Source organism: Rhinolophus ferrumequinum, chromosome 20 (assembly GCF_004115265.2).
Source record: "Rhinolophus ferrumequinum isolate MPI-CBG mRhiFer1 chromosome 20, mRhiFer1_v1.p, whole genome shotgun sequence".
Lineage (NCBI taxonomy): Eukaryota > Metazoa > Chordata > Mammalia > Chiroptera > Rhinolophidae > Rhinolophus > Rhinolophus ferrumequinum.
In genome coordinates this window covers 5,291,847-5,314,903 of record NC_046303.1, presented here as the reverse complement: position 1 = coordinate 5,314,903, position 23,057 = coordinate 5,291,847, and the positions used below count along the sequence as shown (strand labels likewise).

The following is a 23,057-nucleotide window of genomic DNA, read 5'->3' as shown; positions in this document are numbered from 1 at the left end:
TTTTTTTTTTTAAAGCAGAATAAAGGAAAAATACGACTTAGTGTCAGAACTGGACCACAGGAATAAATCATATAATAGTCATCGAGAGAATAAAGTACTGGAGTTACAAGAAACAACTTCATGAGAAAAGCTGGGGGAAAATGAATTAGAAGGTAGGTCGTAGGTTTAAAAATGTTCACTATAAAATTATTAAAACTTTTCCGTATGTTTAAAATGTTGGAAATAGAAGAAGGATAAATTACACTTGGTTGGTGTCCCAGACAAGAGGGAAATATGATTATGAGATTAAAAGGTACATATGGCCTATGAGAGATTGTGAGAACGCTGGCCAGTCCAGGGAACAGGACATGTATTACAAGAAGTGAGGAATAAGACTGGACTTAATACTTATTTTTTATTTTGCTTTCCTTTGCTCCTAGCAATATGAAAATCTTCATGACACCAATAGCTTTGGAAACCGTAAGAAACAAAATCCACAACACATAGGTCTCTCTAAGATCTGGCTCAGGCCACCCTCGCCCTATAAATTACCCTTTAACTCCATACAGACTCCATTTGACTGCATTTACAACTAAGGACCGATCTCGCATTTCAGCTATCGAAATGCCATAAAGTCTGCAAGAATAGTTGACCATGAAAATTAACAGGACAATGAATAGCTTTCTATAGAATGAGAAAAATCCTATTAAATGATAACCATTAGCAAGGAGAAGTTTGGTAAGGTTTAAACTGTAACAACTACAAACTTGGATTTCAACATTGTACTTGGTATTTTTTTCCAATTTAATAGAAAAGCATAACTCCTGTTGCTAAGTAAAAGCTAAAGGCAATACTCAACTTAAGCTAACAACCTGGCAACTTAAATACACGTGTAAGTGAAACGACCACGGACTTCACCACAACCCAAACAAACCAGTTAGAGGACTTTGTACCATTTCACCGTAAACCTATTTATTCCTGAAGCAATGATATTTTTAATTGGCCAAAGAACACATTTTCAGTATCAGAATACTTACTGAACAGCGAAAAAGAAAATACCACATTATTTAGCATTTGGGCCATGAGTGAAATTGGCTTTTTTTAGGAAAAAAAATTAAGAGAGCCTGTAAACAGACAAAGCATCCTTTAAAAAAAAAAAAAAAAAAAAAAAAACCTGAAAACCCTTCAAAAATCAAAACTAACAAATAGGAACAAGACAGGGAAATAAGAAAACACTGCTCCCTGCCTGCCTCGCTACCTCCTATTTCGGACAGCTGTCTGACACAGCTTCCGTACGCATCTCTTAATCACCTTTCTGCCTGATTTATAAGTGGTAGAAGGGTCTCATTTATACCTCCACAGCAAGTGAAACAGGCAAGTTCTTCAGAGAGCATGATTTCAGAGTCTCGTGAAAATCCTACCCTGGCCTCTGCTCCCCCTGCCTCAACTGCATTGCTTCCTTTAGCAGACTACAAGCAAGTGAATATGAGACATCCACTCAAACTCACATCAAGAGATCAAGAGCAAAAACATGGCTTTTCCTTTGATCAGCTTTGGGAATAGGAAGCAGAAAGGTTTCTCAAAATAACCACAGCCACCAGACCCTAAAGGGGCAAAGACGGGAAAGCAAACTCACAGCAAGATGGGACTGGGAAACAGTGTGACCAGCAAACGTACGGCCAGCCCGGGGACTCTTACTACTCTTCACAAAATGACAAATGTAAAAAGTGGAAACCCAGGCTCCCTGAGCAGGGAAGACAGTAAGGCTCTGATTAGTCTGTCAAAACAAAACCTGTCCAAACGATGGTCGGAAGTTATGGAAGGCTGCCCACAGTCCGTCTCTGGCAGCTGCCCATCCACAGGGTGCTGCAACAGCAGCGGTGCCAGCTCAGTACTGGATAAAGACGCAGGCCAGAGGGAAGGCTTGCCCAAGTTCAGGTGAGAGCCGATGACTTTGCAATGAGTGGCTATGGCCCTTTCCCGTGCCTTCCAAGGTCCCAGTAAGTGCCAGTGCACATGGCACACACACTTATTAAAATGGCAACAAAGGTCAGGCTGGCAACATGAAAAAAAATACTGGCAGCCAAGAGGTCAGAGTACAAAGAGGGTTCCCCTGGAGACTAAAGCAGATGGAGCTCAGCTCTCTAGACGCCAGGCCTGGGGCACGGCAGGTGCAGGGAGCACAAGGAGCCCCAGAGGAGCCTCACAGCAGATGGAGCTGACAGGTTATTCAGATGGCTCCCCACACATAAATGCCTTCATTTCATTTTGCCTGCTTGCTGGGGTACTAGAAGATTCTGTTTAAGATACCTGTGAAATCTCATCAACATGCAATGCCCTGAAGTTACAATGTATCTGCCAGTCAAAGCATTTAAAATAACTCATGGGAGTCTGAAATTGTGTAAAAAAAAGAATATATATTTTTCAATGCTGTAAACAGGTATCTGCAATGAAATACAATGGGCCCAGCTATACAATTCCAAAGAAGTCTCAGAAGTTGGGGAAATAAAGCAACTTAAAATGTCCCCAGATTCTTATCAATGTTATTTTGTGTGTCTATGTTTAGATACTTGACCAGTAAGAGCCAATGGCTGTCAAATCCAGTACAGCATAGCATTATGTGACACTCCATCAGTCTGACACGACTCTACATGAATCACCTTATGAAAAGGTGTGATATTAGTGCAGAAGTTGTCGTATATACATGGACAGAAAAAAGGGGGCTGCGGTGGTTTTGAAACACTCCTGCACATTCGTTGACAGTCCCCCCTTCAAAATGAGGAGCCTAATTCCCATCTTCTTAGGGGTGGGCTCGACCTGGTGACGTGTTCCCTGCAAACAGAGCGTGGCATTCGTTAGTGATGCTGTGTGATTTCTGACGCCAGCCTTCAGGAGGACAGCTTCCTCCTGGCTCCTTCCGGGATCAGCACCGTCTCCTGAGGACAACCAGCCCTGGCAGAGGCCCAACTAGAAAGGGACTGGCCCCTCCCCTGTTCCCTCAACAGCAGGCGTGACCTTGGCCAGCCATGTGAGTGAGCCGCCTGCAAGGCACAGCCGCCCTTCTCAGGGACGCCTTCAGAGAACTTGGGTTGGGTTGAAATCCTAAATTCAACATTAAGAGAGACCCTAAACGAGTATAACTGTGAAGCTGAGCTGCTCCCACATTTCGGACCTATGGAAACTGTGAGAGATAAGAAGTGTTTCAGGCCACTGAGTTAGGGGGTAACTTATTTTGCAGAAATAACTAAGAAAATAGTAAAACCAGAAAAGATCCAAAGACAGAAAGAAACGTGGTACATGACAAAGATAGTCCCATTGAGGGGGAGAGGCTTGAATTAACACGATTTTGAAATAACTAGCCGCAATTTGGAGAGGGAAAAAATCAAACGTGGGTATTTATATAACTCATTATAGAAAGATAAATTCCACATAATTCAAAGATTAAACATTAAAAGTAAAAAATAATAAAATACAAGAAAATAGAGGCAAGCAGTCTTTGAGGGGTGAAGAGGCCTTTCTTAACATTTTACAAAACCCAAATCTATCAGAAAAATAAAAATACTGATAGATTTGACTACATAAAAATCAAAACATACCATAAATAAGGTTAAAAGATAATCAGCGTGATATTAAAAATTGTTATATTAATCCCAAAGGTTTAATATCACTAAAAGTATACAATTCTTACAAATTATAAGACATGTTCTGAGAAATAATTGAGTAAAATACATGGAAGGCATTTTACTGAAAGAAAATATGGAGAGTATATAAAGATATAAAAAAATACTCAACCACACTAGTAACAAAACAAATACAAATGAAAACAAAATATCACCTTTCAATCTATCAGCTCATTAGCAGGAAAACGATGTCAGTTGTGTTAGCTCACACATAATTTTCCCCAGCACATAAATGTTTTGATCCCATCAAGAGCAAGTTTTCTCAGACTTGAAGTCTCATTTATTGGCTTCAAGACTTCCACTATCTGAGGAAGCTGAGCGCAGATGAAGAAATGCACAATATTTTCCCGTGTTCAAAATAAAATTGGAAAGTCAGCAAGCACCCTGGATCAGATTTTTAACGTTGATGAAATTAGTCTTTGTGAGAAATGGATGACTTTAATGGACCTTAACTCAAAGTAAGAAAAGTAGGTTTTAAGGCTGCTTAAGACCAATTGTGATAATCAATGTAAATGCCTGTTGAGATTTAACCATTTTTATTATAATTTATTGTCATTTTTTTTGTTTATTCTGTTTTTACAAAATTCCACTGATTTCAAATCGTCTGTTTCTAATGCTATTTTCCCTATAGGCCATAGCACTTGTAGGACATCATACTGCAGAATTAAAGACTTATTCAGGAATCAAACATGGCATTAATAGAGAAATGCCTATGTTATTTGGGGTAAAATTCAAAGAGGTAGAGAAATATTCATGAGTAAAAAAAAGAAAAAGGCAGATTAAACTTTGTTTTACTTCAAAATGTAAAAAACAGGACAAAACACTCTCAATAGTCTTGTTTTATACTACACATTTTTAATACATATTATATACATAAAGAAAAAGAAATAGTCTTGCCCTACTTGACATTCAAAATCTAAACAAGACAGTGAATTAAACAGGCACCAACTGTGGTGAGTGGAGGAGGGACTAACCCAATTAACTGTGTGTGTGTGTGTGTGTGTGTGTGTGTGAGAGAGAGAGAGAGAGAGAGAGAGAGAGAGAGAGAGAGAGAGAGAGAGAGAGAGAGAGAGAGAGAGACAGAGAGAGAGAGAGAGACAGACAGAGAGACAGACAGAGAGAGAGAGAGAGAGATTTGCTTCTTTTAAATATGAGTTCTGAACACAGGCAGTTCATACTGAACCTACATTGCCCAACATTGCAATTCACCCATGATCTTTCCTTTTTTAAAACCACTTTATTGTGGTATGACTGACATCCAAAAAGCTGGATATATTTAATGTATACAACTTAATGCATTAGGAGGTGAGTATACATTCATGAAACAATGACCACATTATATTCCTTAAACATATCCATCACCTCCAAAAGTTTCTTCCCACCCTCTTTTAATCCCATTAAATGCTAAACATAGTTCTTAATTATATACCCTCCGCTGGGGTTGGGGGAAGGAGGAATGTAAACAGTGAGGAGAGCAGTTCTATTTTAGATACATTGTAGTATTAAGCAAATGAGTAAAGGTGTTAGTTGGGAGCTATTTTCGATACTATTTTAGATACATTGTAGGATTAAACAAATGAGTAAAAGTGTCAGCTGGGAACCAGAGTGCTGTCTGTGGGGAAAGGCAGATATAAGAACACTGGGGGAAATCAAGGAAGAACCCTCTGGAGATCTAAAAGCACAGACACCCCAGTAGTGATGAGTATATCAAGGGCCCAGTCTTAGGCACTGCTTCTTCACAATAAGGAACCAGGGCTCTTCAGAGAAAGGGTTCCTTCAGGGCTGTGCAGGGAAGGTGTAAGGTGAGTCTAGAACATCTTCTTACATGCCACCGAGTGAAGAAATTCTCAGAAAAATGATGAAAGCACATCAAAAGGACATGGGGGCCTGTCTGAAGGTCTTCCTACTGGCGAAATATTGGAAATTGATCACCTAAGTAATTAATGTTGGTAATGATTATAAACCACTGAAAATACCTTTGGGTTTGCTTAGTTTCTGAAACTGGGCAGTATTTAAAAACTGGTATTGCTCCTCAAAAGGTAAATCAAGTAGTGCTAATATAATTTAGTGTAGGTAATACTATGAAAGTATTTTTTAAATTGATGTCCAATAAAATGCAAAATATTATTTTAAAATAGGTTTCCTTTGGGATCATTCTCAGATATATGTTAGTAATAAAGGTACCTTGCAAGTACAAAATTTCTTTTCAATTCATCGATATCTTTCTACATAATTTCCAAAGTATAATTGTTGAGCTGAGTAAATAAAGCTTTCCACTATTCTTTGATTATTGTATCTGCATATCCAACTGTTACGTGAATTTGGGATCCAGTGGTGAAACGAAGTTTGTGAATTTGAAACATTTAAAATACACATTGCTGCATTAATTATCACTAGTCTGAGTGTACAGTGGTTGGACCCCTGTGTGTGTGTTAGGAACCAGTTTGGTAGGAATCAGCTGATGGTGAAAATTTGATCACAGAAATACCCACGTAGAGGGAAAGCATGGGTTTTGAGAAGCATAGTTATTCTCTGATGCAGCTGTTTCTATATTTATCTTGTAATGTTTAATGGCATTATTTATGTACCAATCTCCAAGTCAATGACTCATAACAGAGAATGCCAAAATAATCTAACTGAACCACGGAAAAGCCCACTATAAATGCCAGCTACTGCTATGTTTTATGTACTGCAAACTAGTATCTCATCTCACTTTAATAATTTCTTAGTAAAAAAAAAAAAAATCACCTCACAAAAAAAATTCATCAAACTCACATTTAACTAGCAATTTTGGTTATTCACCATAAAGACACAAAAAGGGAAGAGGGTAACTGAAGCCAGGGGTTGCGCCATCACCCAACATTCACAAGACCAGTGGGGAGGACTCGACCTGCTGGTGAAGACACTGCTGAGGCAGGATGAGCAGAAATGGGATCATCTCTAACAGGATCTTCAGCCGTGCCAAGCACAACAGCGTGGGGCCCGTGCATGGTACTCAACTGGAAGTCAGGGAGACGCCTGAAAACACTCCCAGCTCAGTAACTTAGCAAGTTAGGAGACTCTGAAACCTGCAGAGCTGAACAGACATCATTACTCCTAAGATCTGGGGAGCGGGGAAGCAGCCACCTACCTAATCGTCCTCTCCCGCAGGAAACCTCACCCGCTCTGTAACCCACAGTTTCATCTTCCAGCTCCAGACCCCTCTGGCACATACTGACCACACCCTCACTTGGCACCCAGTGTTGTTAGCTACCTTTTTATAGCTAAGCCCAGCCCCCAGCTGGATGGGAAACCTCTAAAGGGAAGAGCCATGTCTCACCCTTCTCTATGTCACCTAAAGGTCTTAGAATTCTGCTAAGCACTTGCAGGTACTGAACGTCTCTATGTTTTATGTACTGCAAACAAATATCTCATCTCACTTTAATAATTTCTTAAAATGAAATTAGCTGCTTGTTTAATTTTACGTAGGGTTTTATATTGACACCCACTTACAGTGTTGATGGACAGACAGTTGGGTTTGGTTGCGTCAGACACTCCATTAAATGCCAGTCAGGAGCCTAAGTGAGCCACCACATGGCCGGAGCAGGCCATTCTGGGAGACACCCCATCAACTGACAGCCCTCCATGCATGTGTCACCCCCAAACCATCCACCCAGTACTACACCTCATCTCCTCTTGCCATGCTCAGTATGAAATTAGGAGTCAGAAAACTTGGATTCAAGTCCTAGCTACTGTGTTTCCCCGAAAATAAGACCCACCTGGACAATCAGCTCTACTGCGTCTTTTGGAGCAAAAATTAATACAAGACTCGGTCTTATTTTACTATAAAAGACCGGGTCTTAATATAATATAACATAATATAATAATATATAATACCGGGTCTTATATTAATTTTTGCTCCAAAAGACACAATTTAGCTGATTGTCTGGCTAGGTCTTATTTTCAGGGATACACGGTATGCCAGTGACGAGGCAATTAATTCATCTACTTGAGTAGATTACCCCCAAGGTTCTTTGCTCCAACAATCAATGAGTCTAACTTCAAGCCTTTTCCCTTCATACTGGAAATCCAAGGAATGGCCCCTCCCCTCACTACTAAAATGGCCAGACCTCGGTGTTGTCCCGTTGTCACCATCAGCATTGTATCTGTGCTCCAAGACCTGTTCTGACTTCTGCTGCAAGGTTAACATACTCATGACATTGTGTCCACCTCTAACGATAACACTGTTACATTTCTTGTCTGCTCTGTACTTCACACCTATGCACAATTAACAAACACACAGCGAGTGATGGTTGGATTGTACAGGATAACACACACCCTTGGGAAAACTTCTAATATATTCATTCCCACTTCCAGCATCAAAGATAAGTACCCCATCTGCGAATAAGCACCGGTAATAATAAATAACACTAAGTTATGTTCATACTGGTCACCAAATAGGTTGTTTTCAACTTAATCGACAGCTCAGCGGCCCTGAGAATAATTCCCTGGTCTTTTCAACTTTGTAAGAAACATATTTTGTCTCAACATCAAATGATATTAGGGCGCATCACAGTAAATGGCTTAGAAAGAAAATCCAGTAAGAATTTTGATAGATTTTAGGGAATATATGAGCTACATAAAAATATATGAACCATGTAGAAATTTAAAGAAACTTAAATTAATATCTATCAGTTCTGAATAATAAAGAAGTTTTCCAGAACATAATGTAGCTTTGGTCTGCAAAAAGACTAAGCATATCACCCACAAACTTTTCCCTAGCCACGTGATGTGGTGTTATTCAAGTAATTAAACAGGGTGAAAATTTCCCCTTTCCATATATGTCTAGGAAAAAGAACCATCATAAAATCACAGATGAAAAGTCAGTTTTAGAAGCGAATGTATGCAACAAAATCTTCCAGGAAATGTTTAAAATATAATTTCTCCTTGGCCAAAATGATACCCCTATTTTGCTTAATTTAGGGTGTGAACTTCAGTACAAATATTAAAGTCACAGAAAAGTTTTTGAATAACACTACAGTGAAGTTTTGTTTCATTTTTTATAAAGATAGACTGATGCGTCACTCACAAAATCAAAGTAGCCCTCTTCCACAAATTATCAAATTTATACACTCTGAAAGAAGCATGAATTGGAGAAAGAAAGAAATGCTATGAAAAACAATTTTATTGTGAAACCAATGAAATAAAAATTTCAGTCTAGTAAAGAATATTCATTATGCATGGTCGAAAATAGTGTATCACTTTAGTGACATTAAAATAAACTTTGTTATTTTAATTATCTCAATGAATCACTACCTTAACCCTATTTTATCCCATTTTAAAAGGTATAAAGTGACACGCAGAGGGCCTGAGTCCTCTTCCCAAGGCCACACCCCGTGGTGACCTGACCCCGTGGGCGGTGCCCTGGAGCCCTCCGCTCCACTGCCTCCAGTGATTCTCCACCCCCCGAAAACACCGCGATGAGTTACACCCCTGCCATTACAGCACACACACGCAATTCGCACAAGAGTGTTCTGAACACACACTTCATTTCATTCACTACACAAAAGGTAAATGCGCAAGTAGCATTAATTTCTAGTAAATTTTCAAATGCACAAGGGGTACAAAAGGAAGAAAAGCACAAGTCTATACACAACATCAATTAATAGAAAAATAGAAGTAGAGTTGTCTTTGTACTTAAGCACTGAAAACCCTTATTATCCCGCTGTCCTTTGGGCCCTCTGAATTGCCTCTTAGAATTTGTAGGTTCCCGGCCGAAACAATCGGCCGAAACAATAGGAAGCTGAAAGCTGAAAGATATGTGCATTTCAAAACATTGTGCCCTTTTGCAATTTCCCTTCTACATTTATTACCCAGATCTTTAAACACTCAAAGGAGAGCTAAACCAATTCAACTCTATGTATAACATGCAAAATTGGAAATGCCACAAAATCAACGCGACCTTTAAAGCGTAACATTTTCCACAATCGTTTAGTTAATACTAGAAAAACATTTTACAGTGTTATAAGCATAATATTCATATGTAATATTTTCAGCAAATATAAAAGCAAATACAGAACTAAGTACTTAAAAATCAACCCCATTTTTAAAACAAAAACTGCAACTAATTTTAAACTACCACTTTTTCTGCAGTAGTTACATTTTTTAACATCCATAACCATACTTGTATGCTCCAGTTTTCAAATTCAAAACTGATGTAACCATTGTCACCCTACCCCAGTCTCCTCCTACAATTGGTAGGACCTACTAGTGTGACTAATTCTCCCCCAATTTACCCATACTCCTTTGCCTTCTGTGAGCCAAGAGGGCCCTTGACCAATCCCAAGGGACGGGTCTCCACAGCATGCTTTCCAACCAACAGACTCCTCGGTCAGCTATTATAAGCAACGATAATAACGAGGTGGTCGATATTACCATAAAATTAAATTTTGTATGAGAGCAAACATAGTCTTTTATCTTCAGATCCAATCGTGTATTTGTTAAAAGATACGTAAATCAATGCTAATAAGATGGCAAATCTTCCCCAAGACAGAATCATGCTTCAGATCAATCACCATGCTTACATTTTTTTTATTCCATAACCAAGTAGCAATCCTTGAGACTCTATCTTTCCCTTTGGATTTTTCTGACAAAGCATTTCAATAGAAGCCAATGAGAAAAAAGTTTTTCTCACCCTTTTTCTTCTCTGCACCTCTCCTAGAAATGTACCTTTCTAAATTGTAGACCACGACCCCACTCCATTCAAAAATCCTGAATGGATAGACAGAGTCCGAATTCTGTGGCCCAACATTCAGACGTCAAGAATCCGGCCTGTTCTCTTCCAGAGTCACCGCGTTCTGTGCCAGGGTCACAGCCGGCACCTTCACGTGTGCTGCTCCTGCGGCCTAGAATTTCTCTCCATACCAGCCCATCCCGGAAACATGTGACCTAATCCTAGCTCAGAACGTCACCTCGTGTTCTGTGACGTCACGGCCATGTGCCCTCCCACCAAAGCTTTGTTTGTATCTCATTTTGGATGCTTACATTATATTCTGAATTACAGTCATTTATTTGAATATTCATTTCCCCTATTTTTACCACAGGGTTCTTTTGGGGGGGTGGCGAGAGGGGTTATTCACTGTTTTTTATTGTGGTAAAATATATGATATAAAGTTTACCATCTTAACCATTTTTAAGTACACTGTTCAGTAGTGGTCAGTACATTCAGTTATACAGCCAATCTCTAGAACTCTTTGTCTTGCAAAAGTGAAACTTCATACCCACTCAACAACGTCCCTCCCCGCTCCCTCCCACACCCAGGCCTGGCCCTATTATCTTACTTTCTGTCTCTATGAATTTGAATACGTGAGGTACCTCATATGAATGGAATCATACAGTCCTTGTCGGCTTGTGACTGGTTTGTATTTTGTTTAGTATAATGTCTTCCAGGATCATCTGTCATGTAGCATGTGTCAGAATTCCCCTCCTTTTCAAGGCTGAATAATAGCCCCCTGTTACTAGTAGCTAGTACACGAGTTCATCACAGTTTGTTTATCCATTCATCTGTCTCGGACTCTCGGGTTGCTCCCATCTTTGGGCTATTGTGAATAATGCTGCTTGGAACACAGGTCTTAGAGGCTGCTTTAAACTTTTGGGGGTAGAAACCCGGAAGTGGAATTACTGGGTCATATGGTAATTCTATGTTCAATGTTTTGAGGAGCTGCTGAACGATTTTCCACCGTGGCTGCACCACTTCACGTTCTCACTAAGAGTGCCCGAGGGTTCCAAGGCATCCTTGGCAACACTTGTTACTGTCTATGTTTTTAATAAAGCCACCCTGATGAGTGTGAGGTAGCAGCGGCTCCTGTGGTTTGGATTTGCATTTCCCTAATGAACCAGGCTGGAGCATCTTTTCAAGTGCTTATCGGCCATTTGCGTGTCTTCTTTGGGGAAACATCCATTCAAGTCCTTTGCTCATTTTTTAATTGGATTGTTTGTTTTTTGCTGTTGAGTGGTAGTTTTTATATACTCTGGATATTAACCCGCTTATCAGATATATGAACCACAGAGTGCTTTTTCAAATACATTTTTCTATTTCCTAATTTTTCAGAGTTGGCTATCTGTAATAGAGAAATATACTTTGAGTTGAATATGTTTCTTCCTTTTCAATTTTTTTGTACAATGCAAAATTCAAAATATCTAAAAAGGGGTATACAATGTAAAATAAGACTCCCTCCCATCTCTGTTCTCCAGCCACCAAGTTCCAATCCCCAGAAGCATTTTCCATTTTTTTTCCTATAATTCCCTACAGAGAGAGTCTGTGCCTATACAAAACAATATGGATCACAATTTACTCTCCTTCGAAATAGTAACCTAATACCCACTGTACAGGACTTACCTTTTGACTTAAGAATTATTCCATTTCGGTATATATAAACTGCCTCATTCTTTTAAACAACTGCTAAATATTCCACTATATGTACCATAATTTATTTATCCAGGCCCCCAAGAATGAGCATTTAAGTTGTTTCCAATTGCCGCCAAGTATATCCTTAAATATATATTATTTCACATAAGTACAAGATCTGCAGGCTAACTTCTGGAGAGGAATCAAGTGATATGTGTATTTTAAGTTTTGAGAACTATTTTCAAATTGGTCCCAAGGAAAACTGCAAAAATTAACATCCCCATTAGCAGTGATGATTCTTCCTGTTTCCCTGTACCCTCAAAAGCACTGTTTTCAAAATTTGTTTCTTTGCCAATATGATCAGTTAAAAACAGGGTATCTCATTGAAGGTTTATTTTGAATCTCTTATTATGAACTGTCTATTCATGGCCTTCATATCTTTGTCTGTTTTTCTACTTGATGGTTCATCTTTATCCATTCAGCTGTTGGTATCTGTTACATATTTATGAAAATAGCCCTTTTCCTATGATATGAACTGCAAATCTTTTTCCTAGTTTGTCTTTGCTTTTTGATACAGGTTTGTTTTTTTTGTTTTTTAATTTTATTCTGTTTTTGCCAGTGCATAATTTTCATATAGTCAAGTTGTATCACTCTTTTCTTTAGTGGTTTTTTCTGAACATCTCTTACTATTCCCAAAATAATCGTAGTGAAAATCCTCACTACCTTGCAAGTAAATTATAGTTTCCCAATTGGTCTACTTCTCATCATCCCCTCAACTTTACAACTTACCCCATACCCTTGTCAGATTGATCTTTTTAAAACACGGTTTGCCCATGAGTACACAGTCAAAAATCCTTCAATTATTCCCTCCCTACTATTTATAGACTACTAAGTCTAATATTTAGGTCATTCACAATCTAACCTCGATTTATATGTCCCACAGTCCCTTACGGTAGCCAAATAGTTCATCATTGGTCCTAAACTTAGGAACAAAGGTATTTCCACTGTCTCTGTTCAAACTACATCTGGTAGTTTGAAGGTTCTTCCCGTCCTTCAGAGGTCAGTTCAAGTTGATCTGTCTGCTCTCTCCCAACCACTCAAGACCACATTGATTCAACAGCTATTTAGTAAGTGTCTACTACATTATTCAAAGGTAAACAAATAAGGATATACAATGAATTTTGGGCTATCGGGGGGGGTCACAACAGGGATAGTCAACCTAGAAGGCACAGTAGCCTCTCAACCTTTGAGCAGGTTTAGAGATTGAGAAATTGAGAAGATATGACCCAGATTTAAAAAACAAACAAACAAACAAAGGCAAGGTAAATAAGAATTCATTGTCTATGAGTTATTCTGATTGGATTATAGAGTGCTATGACTGGAGTAAAAAACCAAAAAGAGAGAGAGAGAAATGCTGGAGAGGGGCAGGTGAAATAGGGTCTTTTAGGCAATTTAAGCAAGTTTTTTACCTTAAAGTGGTTGTGGCTTACAACTGTCCTTAGGTTAAGGTAAAAAACTTGCTTAAAGTGAGCTAGTCAAACAGAAATTTTAATAAGATCACTGACACTGGGTGTGAACACACAATGTAATAATACAGGGATGATGCGTTACAGAAATGTACACTTGAAACCTATGTAATTTTACTAACCAATGTCACCCCAATAAATTCAATAAAAATTGAAAAAATAGAAAAAGATCACTGACTAGAAGCTAGACCAGCACTTAAGTGTCCAGTCTTGAAACTGATTCAAATATCAAATGTACGTTTACTTATCCAATAAATGAATTTTAAACAGTTGTGGGACAGAATGCTGCAGAAAGATAGAACAAGGTAATGTGTCGCTTGGCCTAAGGGCTTCAAACAATTACTGTCGCTAATCAGAGTTAAAGATGAGGCTGCTGGTGATGAAACATCAGAGCTGACTCTCCCCACTTTGTTTCCATTAACATAAAATCCAAGACGGAGAAGCATGACCTACAAATCTGTACCACTCACTCAACAATTTCAGTCTCCACTGCATGCAAAACAGTCATACCTCTTTTTATCATCCTTTCAAAACCTGGGATTAAATGTCTAGGAAGATTTCATGAAATGTAAGGATCACTGAATTGCCCCACATTTAGCCTGGGTAGTGAGAACCCAGTTGCCAAAAAAAAAAAAATATATTATCTATCTCGTCACCCAGTTTAGTTCTCTAAACTGACATTCTATGTGGTTGCTACAAAGAGAAGTTACTCCAAATAATCACATTCAAAAAGTTGTCCTACTACGTGCTTCTCTAGAATGCTTGTTAAATTTTCTTCTCCCCATTCTCAACATCCTAAGTCAGACAACAGCATGTACTATTTCCTGTTCAGCGGTGACAGCTCCTTTTGAACTCCCGAGTCTACCTTAGGGCCTGGTGGTTGCACCGTCATTCGTACACCTTTTGCCATAGGATATTTCATCTCTCTCTTTGGCGGTAAGATTTTTTTTTTTTCTTTTAAGGAGGGCACAGCTCACACTGGCCCATGTGGAGATCAAACCGGCAACCTTGGTGCTACCAGCACCACACTCCAACCGAGCCAACCAGCCACCCCCGATCCATTTTTTAAGGTAATAGAAGGAAGTAACTACAAAAAGTTGAGATTGCAATATAATACAGATGTCAACTGTACTACAGAAAATGACTTACATTTATATTTGGAACTAAACACTGTTGAGCATTCTCAAACTCAGAAGTGTTAAGTTTTCTTTAATTTTTATTCATTAGTATGTCACCAACCATTCCTCTGAGTATTTTAAACTAGAGGGACATTTTGGTTGAAACTAGAGTTATATTCAATATATCACCTGCCGCAGGATTTCAACAAGATTATTTTTATTCTCTTCCCCCAGAATCTTTCCACCTAACTCTACCTTGCCCTAGTGACTTCAACCACACAGACTGATAGTAAGGGCTTTAGAATCTAGCCTTTTCTTACCATAAACAAGAAATAAAGTGTGTCCGATTCTACAGAATTGGGCAATATCATTCATGCCTTTGGAAGGAGGACTAACATCTCAAGCTGACAACTAGGTAATAAATATGATCTGAAGCCAAGCACAGGAGCAGAATACCCCAAAGTGTATACCTTTCATAAGAAGACACGAGTAGGCTTAATCAATGAGACATAGCCTGATAAAACACCGACATGGCTAAATAATCTTTTCAGCAGTACAGCAGGTCCTCGAACAACATTTCATTCAACGGTGTTTCTTTATCGCAGTGATGAGATGTCATAGAAACTGAACTCGTTTCTATCAATTAGTCTTTGGTAAAATTGGCTTGGTTATATATCTTTTCGATGCAATTCCAAGAATCTACCAGTGATGATGAAGACTTACTGTATTGCCTTTTTAACCCCAAATTATTTTTTCCCTTTATTACTTATCTACCAACCAAAAAAAGAAAAAATTGAAGACAGCAACCATGTACAGCTCATTAAACAAATAATTCCTTACATTTCTTCATAATGAGTTAAATTTATAGAGGAATCTTACAAACAGCTCAAAAATAACCTATAAAATATGGATTATCTCTAGTTTCCCAAAAGGAAAATGAAGTTCAAAGATAAAAGGTTCATGTTCACATAGCTGACAGTAGTAGAGCAAGCACTTGAATAAAAATTTTCATGAGTCCATTCCACGTTCTTATCATTACACATTACCACTTTAATTCTAGTTTACATTTAATGCTTATGCTTTACAGTTTTAAAATAAAGGTTTTAATGATATTTAGAGGAATAACATCATGCAGTCGCATACACCCGACATGCCTCAAACTATTAATCTTCTAACTTATCATAACCCATGTCTGTGTTCAGACTACAGTTCTTCTCTGACACACGAGAAACAGTGAGACTCATTAAAAATACGATTAGTTTATAAAGTGCCTCAGACTACCTTTACATAATAACAATACTAAATAGTTATTATTTAACAAAACTAAATAATACTTATTTAGTATTTGAATCTGACACTAATAAAACTCTTATTAAACAAACTCTTGGAAAAATATCAAAATGTTTTGTAAATAATCTGCTATACCAGGCAAACTAAAAATTAAGGAAAAAAATGTTACATACTGTATGATTCCAACTATAACATTCTGAAGAAGGCAACAGCATGCAGGCAGTGAAAGGCTGAGTGGTTGCCAGGGGTTAGGGCAGCGGGAGAGACAAACAGGCAGAATACAGAGGATTTTTAGGGCAGTGAAACTTCTCTGTATGATGCTATAATGACTGACACATGTTATTATACATACATCAAAACCCATGAAAGCACACCACCAAGAGTGAACCCTAATGTAAACTATAAGCTTTGGGCAATGATGACGTGTCAATACAGGTTCAGCAGTTGTAATAAATGCACCATCTGGTGAGTGATGCTGACAGTGGGGGAGGTGGTGCGTGTGGGGGGCTGGGAGGGGGTGGGAAATCTCTGTACCTGACACTCAACGTTGCGGTGACCTTAAAACTGCTTTAAAAACTAGTCTATTAAAAAAATTACGGGAAATTATCTGTGGCGACTCTAATTACTTTCCACACAATTGTGGCTTTATAGGTCCACTCTTGTCTCTTTGGTGTCTGGGCCATCGCCCCTAAGCTTCAAGGGACTCTACATACTCACCACTCGTCGCAATGCCAGCTCTGCCTCTGGAGCCACTCATCCTCTAACATCGGTAGACTTAGTCTGAAGACAGGGAGATAATGAGGTACAGACAACAGAGAAGGCAGACTGTGTGTGACTAAGGAGCTAAAGAATTCCTAGAGAGAGAAATCTGCAGGAAAACCTGCAAGGAACTGCAGAAAGGAGAAAAGAATCCTGAGGTGCTCTGAATTTATTGGTCCATATAATGTAAAAATCATATGAAATGAAGTTATCCTAAAATACAAAACATGATATCACAAATATTTCCCTCCTGTAAAAACTGTCTTTGCTGTACACAGTCCCAAAACTAGAACTGGATAATGTGTTTACAACGTGTCCTCCGGCTGTAAGCAAGGTGATTTTTGAAATGTGGACCATAAATACTGCAAACATTTTGAACAGAAAGATAGAAAAAAGTCTGTATGTCAAAGTGCCATTACAAAGACCTTGCTCTCTGCATGAACTTTTGGCTAAAATGGCAAGGATTACACTTTTGTGATTTAGTACATAAAAGACAGAAGTATACTTTTTAACTTCTGGGTATTCTGAATCTAAGAAGTTCAAACCATGCTCTGAGTTACCAAAGTGAGCCGTTCACTGAGGTTTTGGAAACAGTCACACAGGAACTACTGTGGGGCATGGGCGCTGGCTTCGGTCATCGGTAAGAAGAGGCTAAGCTTACCTGGCACATCCAAATATCTGACCACTTAGGAGAGGCTGAGGGCTCTCCTGGCAAATCCGAGAGCCGTGAGCCAGGCGTGCTCGCTCGCATGCCCGCCCGTGCCTGTAACTGCTCTCCACATGGAAGGACTCAGAAACCGCAACCTCCTGCCTCCACACCTCCTGACTCTCCAGGGTCCGCCAGCCAGCTGCCTGCCAGACGCCTCCATCCCACCAACGATACCCTCTGCAAGCACGTCAATCACAGGTCCAAACCTGAACTCCTGTCTGCCCCTCAGACCTGCTTTCTCTTCTCTTTCCCCTCTCACCCACCACAAACCTGGGTGGGTGAGAGGCCTTCTAGCATCCTTGCTCTCCCACTATTTTTACAAACAGTCGCAAAGACCAGCCAATTTTCCGTCCTCCTTAACATTTTTCCTAAAGCTCTTCACTTCTGAGTATCCCCACTGCTTCTCCCCCCACCCCCACCCTGGTCTAAGCTCTCAGCCTGCTGTTACCCACACTAATGACTGTCCCTCCAATCTTGCACCCCCACCCCCACCACTCCACCCCCAGTCTACCCAGCACACTGCTTTCAGTGACCTGTCATGTCACACACAATTCTTCTCCAGGGGCTCGCTACTATGCTTGGGACAGAAAGTACGCCCTGAATTACTGATCCAGTTTCATCTCCTTTCGCTCCTGACTCTGCCCTTCACACTCTAATTTCCCTGACCTACATACATAGCGTTCCCAGAACACATTATGCTCTCATAATGCCACACAGCCACTCATGCCATTAGCGCTACCTGGAAATGCTTTCTGCTGCCTGCCAACCTGCCCAGTCCTCCTCGGCTTTCAAGACTCAGCTCAAACACAACTACTTGTGAAGCCCTGCCCTGGCGTTTCCTTCGGGGGTCAAGAGTTCCTGCTAGCCTTCCTTTGCACTTGGATCTTCACTATGGTGACCAGCGCACAATACCTGAACTCTTGGTCAAGATGTCTACTATGCTACCAGCCTCTAAGCTACTTGCCTGAGAACAGCGACTTTTCATCTCTTTATTGCCTCAGCACTAGTTCAGCGCACACAGCATGTAGTATAAATAAATAAACTAGAGGCAAATGAAAGGGCAAGAAGATATCCACTGGAGTGTGAATATGGAAAAAACCCAGATCTGAAGGAAGTACAGATACCTATTACTAAGTCCCACCCATAAAAAAACAGAAACACATGGTTATTCAGGTAGTATCAAGGTGACAACGAAAGTTATCATTGGACTAAGCAGGCAACGAGGAGGTCAGAGTTCCCAGTGGAGCAGCTGACAAAGATCAACGGGAAGGACAGAGATAAAGTGGTTCCTTCTATGAGTCAAGTTCATCAGCCTATGTCCCTGCAATCAGCCAAAGAGCACACCTCCCTCCCTGAGGTCACCACTCGTTCCCTTTGTCACAGGCCACACTCCTCTCCCGGGCCCCATTACCACATGCCAGATCCTACAGGGAATGGCCCTTGGTCAGAGCTACCTGTCCTGGCCAGTGGGTTAGTCTGGGATATAAGAGAAAGGGCGAGTGTTTCTTCTTGAGGCAAGGACCTAGAGGAAAGAAAATGAAACTACTATTTACTGAGGATCTACTTTGTACCAAATAGTGTGCTACCTTACAGACACTCACTAAATCTCACAGTAATCCTAAGGCATGAGCCCACTTGGCAGGGGATAAATCAGTGTCCAAGGTCACACACTAAGCAATGCCAGAGCCTGCCCCAGAACCCAGGAATGACAGCCTCCAGAGTCTTTCCATAGCCCTGACCACCTCAACATGGAGGGGGACGCGGTCGAGACCTTCCAGGTTGGAACTCAGAACACACTGTTTTCCAAAACACTACTATGTGGGTTAGGATCTGCAGCACCACTAACACATAATGGGAGGCAGTGCTTTGAGGTCTTGACCTGGAAATCTAAATGCTATTTGTGATTTTACTCCTATAATTACCCTGTTCAACATTACAAACAAAAATGGACTCGAAAATGATTTTTTGAAATACAAAGGGTTCTTAAATGAGGCCTTTCTTTAAGAATATTTTTCTTCCACAAAAAAAAAAAAAAAACCCCACCAAGGATAGAAACTACTTTGCCTTGTTAACTTGTAAGAACAATGACACTAGAAGACACCTGTGGGAAATGTGCTTATCTGACCAGGTGCTAATTTATAGTATGCTGCCATTTGAATAAAACATCATACTAAACCCCAGGGACCAGGGCTTATGATAGAAGTGCCACCAGCTATAGCAGTACAGCTGATATACCCACAATCTACTGACAAAATGTACTCCTTTGCAAAGTGAAACCAGATGTCTAGTGTGAAATCAGATGTCTGTGGACTAGTCTTTCTTGGCAGACGTCTAGCACATTAGATACACTAAATACACAGTTTAGCTGTATTATTATACCCACAACTTGGCAAAATCATGACAGGTCGGACATGAAGCATCAGCATTTTTATTGTAATTCTCATAAGCCACAGACATTTCTGAAATAGAAATCCTAACTTGAAGCAGTGTGTCTTTCTCACTTTGGGAACAGTGTCAGAGCTTTTTAAACACATTATGGAAACCCTGGCCTTTCATTTTTCAGGCTGGCACTCTTTAGGCAGGGCTGTGGAATGATCTGACAGGGGGAATTGGAGCCACATCAGGTGTCAGTCCTTGTCCCAGAAAGTCTAGGACCAGATGCAACAGGTGATCATTGTGAAAATGCAAATACCCAAGAGGCTTAGCACCTGGAGGAAGAAAGTTAAGTACTAGACTGCTTTCCACAAGATTATAAGAAAGATCGTAAGTGACCAGATAGAGAAACAGGGAGGGACATTAACAGTATCTGTAGGCTAGTCACTGCGTTGTACACACTCTTTTTAATATTCTATCATTCTGTTTTGACAGATGAGACAGTACAGAACAGAATTTTAACTGGCCTGAAGTGGCGGAGCTAACAAAACAAGAGCCAGGAATCAAGCACACGTCTAAAAGACTACAAGGCATACTACTTCTACTTGAGGATTTGTGGTACAACAAGGAATGGTGGTAAATAGCCAAGAATACGGAGGTAAAAGGCAGATATTTATAATTTTGTTAAATGGTAATATATAATCATGAAAAAATTGTGAATCAAAAAGTTGAAGAAATAAACACAAATTGTTGACAGTGGTCATCTGAGAGAGACTTCATCGGTAACTGTCTTTCATATCCTTGGAAAATTCCATTTTAAATAACTTTTTTTGACCTTATATAACCTTTGTAACCAAAAAAAAAAAAAGACACCTTTTTCACTTCAATAAAAAATGAGGTGAAATGTACAGAAACCCATGCAAGTGAACTTTAGCATTGATTTTCCTAAGTGCATCATCCCTGACACTCTCCATCAGAGAGCTTTCTAATCTTAGGCCATTTGTATGGAACAATTTAAAAAAATTATCCTCATCTAATTATTACACTGGTACATTTATTACCCTGGAAACTGACCATACTGTTCATTACAGGGCACAGATCACCATGGTCAGTCAGCCTTGAGAGTTGATTGCAGAAAGTACCAGAAAGGCAGAAAAATACCACTGTTCTCCCACAACACTGTACTGACCTACACACCACTAAGATCAGGAGTATCCGGAAGGTTTTGTAAATAAACGCTTAACCTTTCAGAAAAACCACAGAACACTGGAGAGGCCTGACCCAAAATAGCCATCTCCAACACAGCCTCATCCTTCTACCCTCCTACTTATATTAACAGACAAATAACTATGGAATCTGTGAATAAACCCATCAACAATGAACAATTATTGTCTGGGTTTTCGTCAAGTATATGGTCACCTGCCACTTGAGCAGAAACAAATAAGACAGGATCAGGGCCGAATCAGTCAATGTTAAGATGCCAGAGAGGGCAATTCTAATTTCCCTGCGTAAGTCTCCCAGAATGCACTATTCGACATTCTTGCTTGTGGCTAACCTGAATTTTAACCAGTTCAAAACGTCCCTTTGTATGTGACATAGAGGATGCAGGAGGCACTCCCAACCTTCTGGGAAGAGCTGGATTTCATTTCACTAATATGGGGACAGGGGCCGGAGATAGTGTATTGGAGAGTGATGGAAAATTCCCAGAGAAGAACCCATGAGAGACCACACTGCAAATCACAGCACACCTCCAAGGACCTCCATGTTCTGGTGGGCAACTTTTCAGAAGTCAATAGAAAGCTGGAGAGCGGGTATCAAAGTGAAAGTGAAGAGTTAAAGGCCCTGCCTGGTCATTTCTCCCTCCCAAAATACCTTCTATCAACTTGAGAGAAGATCCCACGTGAACTTCAACACTTGTGACATGGCTATTATCACGCTTTGGAGTCCGAAAGGATTATTATAGGAGACCCCTTTTAAAATGTAAAGAGCCTCGGGAAGGCGTTCCTGATCATCGCCAAGGAGGACCATGCTTCTTGAATGCTCCAGCCCCGGGATTAGTCACGGCTAAGCCCTATGAACCTAGTGGTCGGTACCACTAGGAGACCAACGTTCCAGGGAGGCGGCTGGTAAGGACCGTTTTCGGTGAGGTCAAGTGGCCCTTTGTGGCCGGCTGTCAAACTCCTCCTGGGCTTGGAGAACGTGACCCTTGAAGGTGGGCCTCAGATTCCGGATGCAAACGTGTCACCTGGCCGCGAGGTCCCCCAGGGGCCGTTGCGGGTCCAGCCCTTCTCTCCCGCGCTCTCTCGGGACAGTCCTAGCTCCTTCCACCCCGTCATTCCTTACTTACCCTTTCTCCCGCTCTTCCTCGGTGAGAAGGGGTAAGTGGATAGTTTGTGCCCTCGCCCACTTTGGCCAAATCCCTAAAAGTAAAAATGACAGACAGACACGTGCTTTAAAATGCTGATGCCCAAGCCTTAGAACTCCCACCACCTGCCCAACACTTCCAGGCGCAGGGCAGCGCGTCCCCACAGCGCTCCCTCTCGGCCAGGACTTGGGACCGGAGTGCTTCCCTGTGCGGGGGGCGGGAGGGGGGTGTCGGGGGGCTCTCGCTCCGCAGGGAGGCGCAGGTCCCACCCGAGTCCGCGGGAGGCGGCGGCAGCAGGGCCGGCCGCCGCGCGGGGCCTCGGAGACACACATGCTCGCGCGCACCGCAGGACTCGCGGCCGCGCAGCCTTCCGCCTCCCAGCAACGCCCGCCCCGCCGGGGGCCAACTCCCGAGGAAGGTCCCAAGGCCTGGGGACCAAGTGTCAGCGACGGCGCGCCCACCCACCCGCGCCAGCTTCGCGACCCCCACCCGCCGCCGGGCGCGCGCCCTCCGCACCCGCTGCGCCGCTCAGCCCCCGGGGACGTCCCCGCGCGGCCCCGCCCTCCGCCGGCGGCAAGCCCCACCCCCGCCCCCCAGCGCGCGGGAGCTGCGCGAAGCTCCGCCCCTGCCCGGGGTGGGAACAAAACCCGGCCGGGATTTACGACAGATCACGACGGATCAAAAATAACACTCGTTCCGCTAACAGCGCTTGAGCGCTTCCTCTCAAGTCTGCACCGTGGACTTGGCTGCGAGGGAACGAAGGGCTGAAAAATCTGTGAAACTGTGTCTTCAGCCCGCCCTCCCCTTGACTGACAGGCCAGTGGCTGTGAGCGCACGGCTGTAGCGAGTGGCAACGCGCCTGGCTACACCTC

General features: G+C 41.3%; 1 protein-coding gene across 8 annotated transcripts in view; it reads right to left on the bottom strand.

The window, feature by feature from the left end:
* IMMP2L (inner mitochondrial membrane peptidase subunit 2) overlaps window positions 1–22,765 on the bottom strand; it is a 706,765-nt gene extending 684,000 nt beyond the window's left edge. For 6 of the 8 annotated variants that reach the window (XM_033088452.1, XM_033088458.1, XM_033088456.1 and 3 more), the window contains exons 1-2: window positions 22,702–22,765; window positions 22,168–22,240 (exon numbers count right to left, since the gene is read on the bottom strand). The gene's annotated coding sequence lies outside the window, so the exon portion shown is untranslated. Of the gene's footprint in view, window positions 1–1,771; window positions 1,943–18,186; window positions 18,207–22,167; window positions 22,241–22,701 lie in introns of those variants that run through there. The other 2 variants (XM_033088454.1, XM_033088453.1) reach the window with 2 other exon arrangements.
* Window positions 22,766–23,057: the final 292 nt, after the last annotated feature.